Raw genomic sequence first — 8,719 nt, 5'->3', positions numbered from 1 at the left:
ATGTATGTATGTATGTATGTATGTATGTATGTATGTATGTATGCATATCGTCCTTTGGACGGTTTAAGTTGCTTTGGTGGTACTTTTTCACCAAATAATTGAACTACTGAGAAGGTTTATGAGTAGCAGAGCAATCTATATTTCCAATTAACCTACAAACGGAAAACCAAATTGAAGGCTGGTTATTGTGGAGGTTGTTGCATTTTAATGATCATAGAACATATAAGTTTGCAAGCAATGCAAAGTAGAGTTACTGAAGTGTTTTGGGAGTATATTACGAATAATGACTACAAAATATAGTTGTTTTAGATGAAAGTGAAATTTCTTGTCAGAAACAGCTACATAAATGGTGTAAGGAAATTAACTCTGCGAGTTAATTTTATTCAACAGCAAAGGGAACTATTTTTTCGGGGAGAAGTACGATTGGTACGTTAAAAAATACAATATAATACCGACTTGAAAAAGTAGTGTTAAAGGAATGTATTTGCTACGTGCTTTCTGTGCACGACCACTCTGAATTTGACTTCAGGTAACGAAAAATGAAGACATGAAAAGTTTGACTTCAGTTCACGAATACTGCTTTGAATCTTTAGCAGTTCGCAGTGAATAGATCTCGCACTCGAAATATTATATTAGATGAGTAAAAAAGCATCCTTAAAGTGAAACAACGCATTGGTAGGTAAACAAAGGTATCAACAAATAGAAGAGAGGGACGGGAACATTACCTTTCAAGTAACTCAGAATAGATAAAGGGAAGTTTTCCAAAGTTGAATGCAGTTTAAATATGGAGATTAAGATTGTCTGGTGTTGGATATTCATCGCGTACAATGTTCCTAGTCAATTTAATCTCCGTCGCAGGTGGATAGTCGAAATAAATAAATAAATAAATAAATAAATAAATAGACAAAATCCTTTCACTTTTATAATATTCTCTAACCAAGTAATAATAGACAATTACAACATGTAAATAAATAATAACAGGTGGACAGCCGAAATAAATAAATAGATAGACAAAATCCTTTCATGGATCTTATCGGTTTGGCTGCCAGCATTTCAAAAATTAAAGCTTACCGAAAATTTTAAAATTTGGCATAATAATACACTTCCCCAAACTGAATTGCTGGAGCTATTTCATTTTTTTTTTCAGAAAAAAAGTTTTTAAAAAGTTAAAGAGGTTTAAAGTTTGATCATTTTCACCCAGTCAGGAAACAGGATTTAGAAGCTGTCATTTTGTGCGTAACTGCACATTTTGTTGTCAACGTCCTGAAGATAGCAGGTATTGTCAATATTTGTAAAACCTATAAAAGTGTATCATTACACTGAATATGAAATCAATTCGAGCTGAATTAATGCTGGCAGCCAAACCGATAAGATCCTTTTGCAGGCAAATTTTTAAAATTAACTTAAACATTTATTTACACGAAAAGTACTGGAGACTTTCAACTAATTCTTCCAAATCTTTCTGTTAAAAATTGTAATGTGCTTATCGCATGGAACGTGTTGTTTATCGCATTTGCATTAAATGCATATTGAATGCTTAAATATTTGTTTACTCGTTTCTTTTTGCCATTGAGCATTAAGGTGGTTGTGTTGTGTGCTAAAAATAACAGCTAAATAAGATTTTTTGGATAAATCATTTAAATTAACATAAACATTTATTTAAATGAAAGAAAATTACCGGAGACATAACACATGTTTACAAATATTAACAACACGGGTTATTTTCAGGATATTGACGGCAAAATGTGGCCTTAACCACCTTCCATACGTTGTATATATAACCTGTCTGTGTCAGATTTTGGATGGTGCATCCTAAATCCTATCATTATTTTTCTTGTTTTCCAGTCTATTTCGATTAGTTCATTTAGAGTCCAGTTAAGAATATTGTAGCTGTAACTTATAATTGGGACGGATAGAGTGTTGATACCTATTATCTTGTTTTTCGCATTGAGCTCGTCTGTAGTATTCTTTTTTTTTATCTTCTCTTTCATTTGTGTGTGTTGTATTGTATCTAGCTCATTGATTCCTAAATATTTGTATGTCTGGCTTTGGTCTAATTCTCTTATTTCATTCGCTTTACCTAGTGTGATGTTGCTACTCTTAATTAGTTTCCCTCTTTTCAATGTTGCTTTGGCACATTTTTCTCAGCCAAGTTTCATGTTTATTTCTTTGGTAAATCCATGTAGTTTCTGTAGTAATGTTTCCAGCTGATTATCATTTGTAGCGTACAGTTTTAGAATGTCCATATAGAAGAGATGGTTGATTGTTTTGCCATAACAGTTGTATCCACATCCAGTTCTGTTTAGCATGTCAGATAAAAGTGTCAGTGCCAAACAGAAAAGGAGAGGCGAGAGCGTGTCTCCCCGGAATATTCCTCTTCTAATGGGTATGGCTTTGGCTTTTATGAGTCCCTCTTTTGTCTGGAGCTGTCTGCTAATTTATTCATGGAATGTTTTATATATTTTATGATTATTGGTACTACCTTGTTCGTGGCTAGTGTTTCTAGGATCCATGTGTAGGGAATACTATCAAAAGCCTTTCGGTAATCGATCCAGACCATACTTAGACCCTTCTTTCTGCGACTGTCTTCAGTTATGGCTTTATTGGTCTGTAGCTGATCTTTACAGCCATATGAGCCCTTGCAGCATCCCTTCTGTTCATCTGGAAACAGGTTGTTTTCTTCCAAATGTTTTCCCATTCTCTGCGATATTATTGCAGTAAAGGCATTGTAAATTGTAGGAAGACAGGTTATAGGTCTGTAATTTTGTGGGTTTGCTGTTTCAGTGGATTTGGGAATTAGGATAGTTTTCTCTTTAGTGAGCCATTCGGGCATCGTCTCCGCTTGTATTGCACTAAATTTTTCAGTCAGCTTTTTTATATATTCTTGTTAGGTATTTTAACCAGTAGTTAGGGATCTTGTCGTGCCCGGGTGTCTTCCAGTTGCTTAGTCTTTGCAGTGCCTGGGTGACCTCTTCAGTTGTCACAGGGGTCCAGAGTTGTTCAAATGCTGTGTTCGATGTTTTGATAGATCTTTTCTGAGGTTGTTCTTTCGCCGACTATATTTCTTTCCAAAATTCTTCCACTACTTCTGCTGCTGGTGATGCATTGATGTCTATTTTATTTTTGCCAAGTTCTTGGTAGAATCTTTTAAGGTTGAAGTTGAACTGTTTGTTTTGTTCAAAGAAACGTTGGCGTTTCTCATACCGGCGGATTCTTTATGCTTTGGTGAGGATATCTTGCTTTAGCTGTTCTCTTACCTCAGTATACCTTGTTCTGTAATTTTGTATTTACGTAGTATTTTCTTTTCTTGTTGCTTAGTAATGTTTGATGTAATTCGTTCTTAATGCTTGCTCTTGGGCAGCACAGATTAGAGCCTCCGTTTCCGGTTTTAAACCCATTTTAGTCATCCATAGCCATCTTTTTTCTCTATCTGTCTTATCTTCAACATCCCTATGAAACTGTCCATGCATTCTTTTCTTTACCCATCTATTTTCAGTTTCATTCATTCTCAAGTCCTTGTACACTGCTTTATCTTTTCAATCTTCCATCCTACACAAGCCCGATCTTCTTACTTCCAATAATAGTGGTTTTGTGGTATTTTTTACATACCATGCTATGTTGTTTTCTTCTGCTCTAATGCTGTGTTCGCATTCAGTCCTCTTCCCCCTCTTTTTCTTCTTATTATTATCCATTCAGTCCTCTTCTTCTTCTTCTTCTTCTTCTTCTTCTTCTTCTTCTTCTTCTTATTATTATTATTATTATTATTATTATTATTATTATTATTATTATTATTATCATTATTATTATTAACGTGGTGAGCTGGCAGAATCGTTAGCACGCCAGATAAAATGCATCGCAGCATTTCATCCGTTTATACGTTCTGAGCTCAAATTCTGCCAAGGTCGACTTTACCTTTCATCCTTTAAGGGTTAATAAATTAAGTACCAGTGAAATACTGGGGTCGATGTAATCGACTTAATCTCCTCCTACCAAATTTCAGGCCTTGTGCCTTTAGTAGTAAAGGCTGTTATTATTATTATTATTATTATTATTATTATTATTATTATTATTATTATTATTATTATTATTATTATTATTACGGTGACGTGCTTGCAGAATCGTTAGAACGCCAGACAAAATGCTTTACGGCATCTCGTTCGTCTTTACTTTCTGAGTTCAAATTCCGCCGAGGCCACCTTTGCCTTCCGTCCTTTTGGGGTCGATAAAATAAGTACCAGTGAAACACTGGGGTCGATGTAATCGACTATTCCAACTCCTCAAAAATATCAGGTCATGTGCCAGTTGTAGAAAGAATTATTATTATCATTAGTTTATGGCGGCAAACGGACAGAATCGTTAGAGCGCCGGAAAAATGTTTTTGCAGTATTACTTCTGGCTCACTAAGTTCTGATTTCTAATCTGATCAAGGTCAACTTTGCTTTTAATCTTTCCGGAGTCGATATAATAAGTAAGTAACAGTCTAGTATAAAAGTCGAAGGATATAGATTAACTCTTCCCTTCAAAATTATTGACCTTCTGAGTATATCTGAAATAACAGTCATTATCATTATCATTATCATTATTGTTTTCATACTTCTAAATAGGTGATGGTGAAAACTTTTTTAGGACGGTGTGTCAAAATTTTAATCTCTATAATAAGCCTGTTATTGTAGAGCCTTTGTCTTAGTTAAATGCTTATAGATAAGCTTTTTATGGCATAATATCACAGCGAGGTTTTCCTTCAATGTCCATTGCGTGTCATTTAAAAGCCTACAGCGTATCACTGCTGTCACGCATACCAAAGCTGTCTGGTCACTACATAAATATACAGTATCCAAATTTCGATTATAAATTTCGATTTCTTTCTTGCAAACGCGTAATTTCTTCATTTCAGGCAATCAGTCTTTAGGTGCATTTTTTCAAATGGCGAACAATTTCCACTTTCCTATGCAATTCTTATCATATTTGAATTAACCATATATTTTCAGTAAACTTCAACACTTCCCTCTTCAGTTTCATTAATGTGTTTGATCATTTTCAAAGCAGACCTTCATAAATAATAATTTTCACTTTTCTATGAAAGTCTTTCAATATTTAGCCAACCCTTTTCAAGAAGGTTCCCTAAGTTCAGGAGCTGTAATTTTAACGAAGGAAATAGTTGACAAAAATTAATAAATGCTTAAATGAAAATTATTGTTTAATGAAATTATTACTTTTAGCGAAATAAATATTAAATGAATTTGATTAATGAATTGCTAACTAGAAAGATGATGTTTTACGAAGACGGTTGGTGAAAGGAGAGCAAGATGGCAGTAAGGGGAAGGAGAGCAAGATGGCGGTAGGGGAAAGGAGAGCAAAATGGCGATAGGGGAAAAAAGAGCAAGATGGCGATAGGGGAAAAAAGAGCAAAATGGCGGTAGGGGAAAGGAGAGGAAGCTGGCAGTTAGTTTAGCATAGTGGTAGTGGTGGTAGAAGTAGTGATTACTGTACTGGTGGAGTTGATGATGGAGATAGTTATGGTAGAGATTATGGTGATAATTAAGGTGGTATTGGTGGTAGATGAACAAATGAGGTAAAAAAAATCATGCCATGGTGGTAACATGAAGATGGTGTGGTTGAAGTGACCTGTTGGCAGGTTTTCAAACTTTGAGACAATGCAGTTCCTGACCATAACGCCAACTCCCTCAGAATGGTGTCTTTTAATCTCTGGCTTACAGGACCAGTAAACGCCATGTTCTTGAAAGCTGCCTTGCTCTTTATATTGAACGTCACTAAGAGCAGTAATGTCAACCAGAACGAACAGTCGTTCCAGACTATCATTGTCTGCTGCATTGAATATTGTTCCAGTTCTTCAGCTTGCAAACTTTAGTTCCTGTACAGCTTGTGCGACTATATGCCTTTTATTTGACTTTGTTCGACTGAACTTAACGATGAATGCTGGGTTACGGCTAGCCAGCTGGACGGAAAGATAGAAATGAACTTTAGTTAGTACATCTTTTCTAGGGTTCTCAATATGGAGCAAATAATGTTGTTCATTGAGAAGGCTACTTCATTGTTCAAGAAGCTGCCGAATGATGTCATAGTCTTTAGAGTCAACGTCACATGAACCATATATCCGAACCGACTGCATTCAGGAACAGATATGCGCTTCCCCTTAACATCTTCCACCTACTGCTTCAGCTTCTTTCTTATTGCTTCAGGGCTTGATTAATGGTCGGTTGTGATGGTCGAAGATGTGGTGGGGATGACCTTCGAATTGCGTAATTGAATCTTTTAGGTAGATTGTTGTGAGCACACCACTGACTGTAAACACTGTACACAAGATTCATCTGCCATGACTGAGTAAGCTGTTGCTGTGTTAGTGGGGTTGTCAGGTCGCATGTTTAACGACGGAGAGTCCTTCTAGACAGATAACCTGACACGACTAATGAGTCCGAACAATGAAGATTTTGCCAACTACGGCCGGATATTCGGTTTCGTCATGACATAGGAAACAGTCTCCAGTTCTTGTAGTGATGATGGTGGAGGATATCGACTCCTTACTTGCTTTTCTAAATGCACCATAAATGTTCAATAATATTGAGATCTGGGGACTGTGGTGGTCAGATAAGATGTTCAACTTCACTAGAATGTTTCTCGTGCCATTCAGTAACAACTTTAGCTCGTGCTATTCAGTAACAACTTTAGTGTAAATTGGTGCGTTTTCATCCTGAAAGATTTCATTTCCCCCCGGAAACAGTTCCACAACCATAGGATGAATTTGATCAGATAAAATGTTTAAATATTCTTGACTATTAATTCTGACATGAAATGAAACAATTGGGCCGGCGGATTTCCAAGATATAGCCCCCAGATCATCACAGATCCTCCTCCATGTTTAAAAGTTGAAAGAAGGCAGTCTGGATCAAATGCTTCTTTTGCATGTCTCCACATATATACTCAGCCGGTGGTTGGAAATAAGGTAAAGGATGACTCGTCCGAGAAAACAACATTCTTCCACTACTCTAGGGACCAATTCTCTAGGTTTTTACTCCACTCTAAACGCTTTGCAGCGTTTGTTTTTGAAAGTAGTGGTTTTCTGATTGCAGTCCTCCCATGAAATCCGGCTTTGTGCAGCTCCCGGCGAATAGTTAGTTTTTGTGGAAACCGGGTTCTTGAGGTGGTCATTAATCTCTGCAGTACTTTTGGGAGCTGTACTTTTGTGATCCTCTCTAACAATTCGCGTAAGAGTCCGACGGTCCCTATCTGAAAGTTTTGGTTTCCTTCCGGAGTTTTGTTTCGACGAGGAGGTTTTTCCGTCTTTCTCAAAGGCTGTCATTACTTTCGAGACAGTACTTCTTGATGCACCCACCAAACATTTCGGTTGTTTTCGTTATGCTAGCGCCTGCCATACGAGAACCTGCAATTTGACCTCTTTCAAAGTCCGATAGATCTGTCGTTTTAATGAATTTTAATTACCTTTTTCTAATGATATCTGAAAAGAAACAGTAATTTTAGCAAAACATATTAAACAACACTAATAATAAATCAAAAACCATATAAATAAACAAGCTTTTGACGGTTTTATAGATATTTCAAAATTATGATGCTATGATGCTAGGTGCTTCCATTATTTTGTCCAACCCCTGTATTTAGGTAGTACTGTTGAATTCAGAAAAATATATAGAACGCATTTAAATTCATTTACGAACATTAAATATAAAAATTCTATTACTTTAGCCTCATATATACATAATTTAAGGAATAACAACATTAATTATAAAATTTCTTAGTCTATAATAGCAAACGCCCTCTCCTATAATGCTATAAGTAACAAATACAATTTATGCATTAGAGAATAATATTTTATTCTTAAATCATACAATTCGAGCACATTAAATAAATTCTCTGATACCATTCATTCATGTACTCATAAATTTCACTCATTTTTCATAAGACGAGATATAAGGAATGAAGCATTTGGCAGCCTTGCTTCTTCCTCTATTAGTAATTAAGTTTTCCCGGAATTGATTGGCAAATCGACCTTTCATTTTTTATTCTCCCATCATCCATCACTTGCCATTTTTTAAATTTAATTTAATTCTCCCGTCATCCTTCACTATAGGTTTCCTTCGTATGCAAGTATGAATCATCATAAAAGTGATTGCTATCTGATGGAGTAGCCGACGACTAACGTAATGTAAGCAAAAATTTCCTTCCTTTCTTTCCTTTCTCTTACATGTCTTCAAACTTGATCAATTATCTATTTACTTATTCCTGATGAAGGGGACATATCAGTGTAAATCTAAAGGATTCTGGCCTGCTGACCAAACGGCTGTCGAATTGCTTCATATTGACGTTACAACCCTCTATAAAACATTTCTTCGGAACTCTTCTAAACTTTTATATCCATAATTAGGATTTCCCACTGTTGCCGATGTATTTTATAACTTTTAATCCTTATTCCAACGTCTTTTAACCTTAAATTTAAATTCAATATGATTTTTAATCGATATATCAACCTTTATTTATTTATTTACCCTTTCATGTACATTTTTACATCATATAACTCTTAGTTCTTTATAAATAATACATTAATATGTTACTTGCCTTGTAATTTTATTTTATATCTGTGTATGCATCTATGTATTTATTATGTTGATGTAAATCATAAATATAAATGATTATCTAAATTTTTGTCTCTTCTTATACCAAGTTATATATATATATATATATATAT

Source organism: Octopus bimaculoides, chromosome 1 (assembly GCF_001194135.2).
Source record: "Octopus bimaculoides isolate UCB-OBI-ISO-001 chromosome 1, ASM119413v2, whole genome shotgun sequence".
NCBI classification, from domain to species: domain Eukaryota; kingdom Metazoa; phylum Mollusca; class Cephalopoda; order Octopoda; family Octopodidae; genus Octopus; species Octopus bimaculoides.
The sequence above is the reverse complement of the archived record's forward strand: the minus strand, read 5'-3'. Positions refer to the sequence as shown.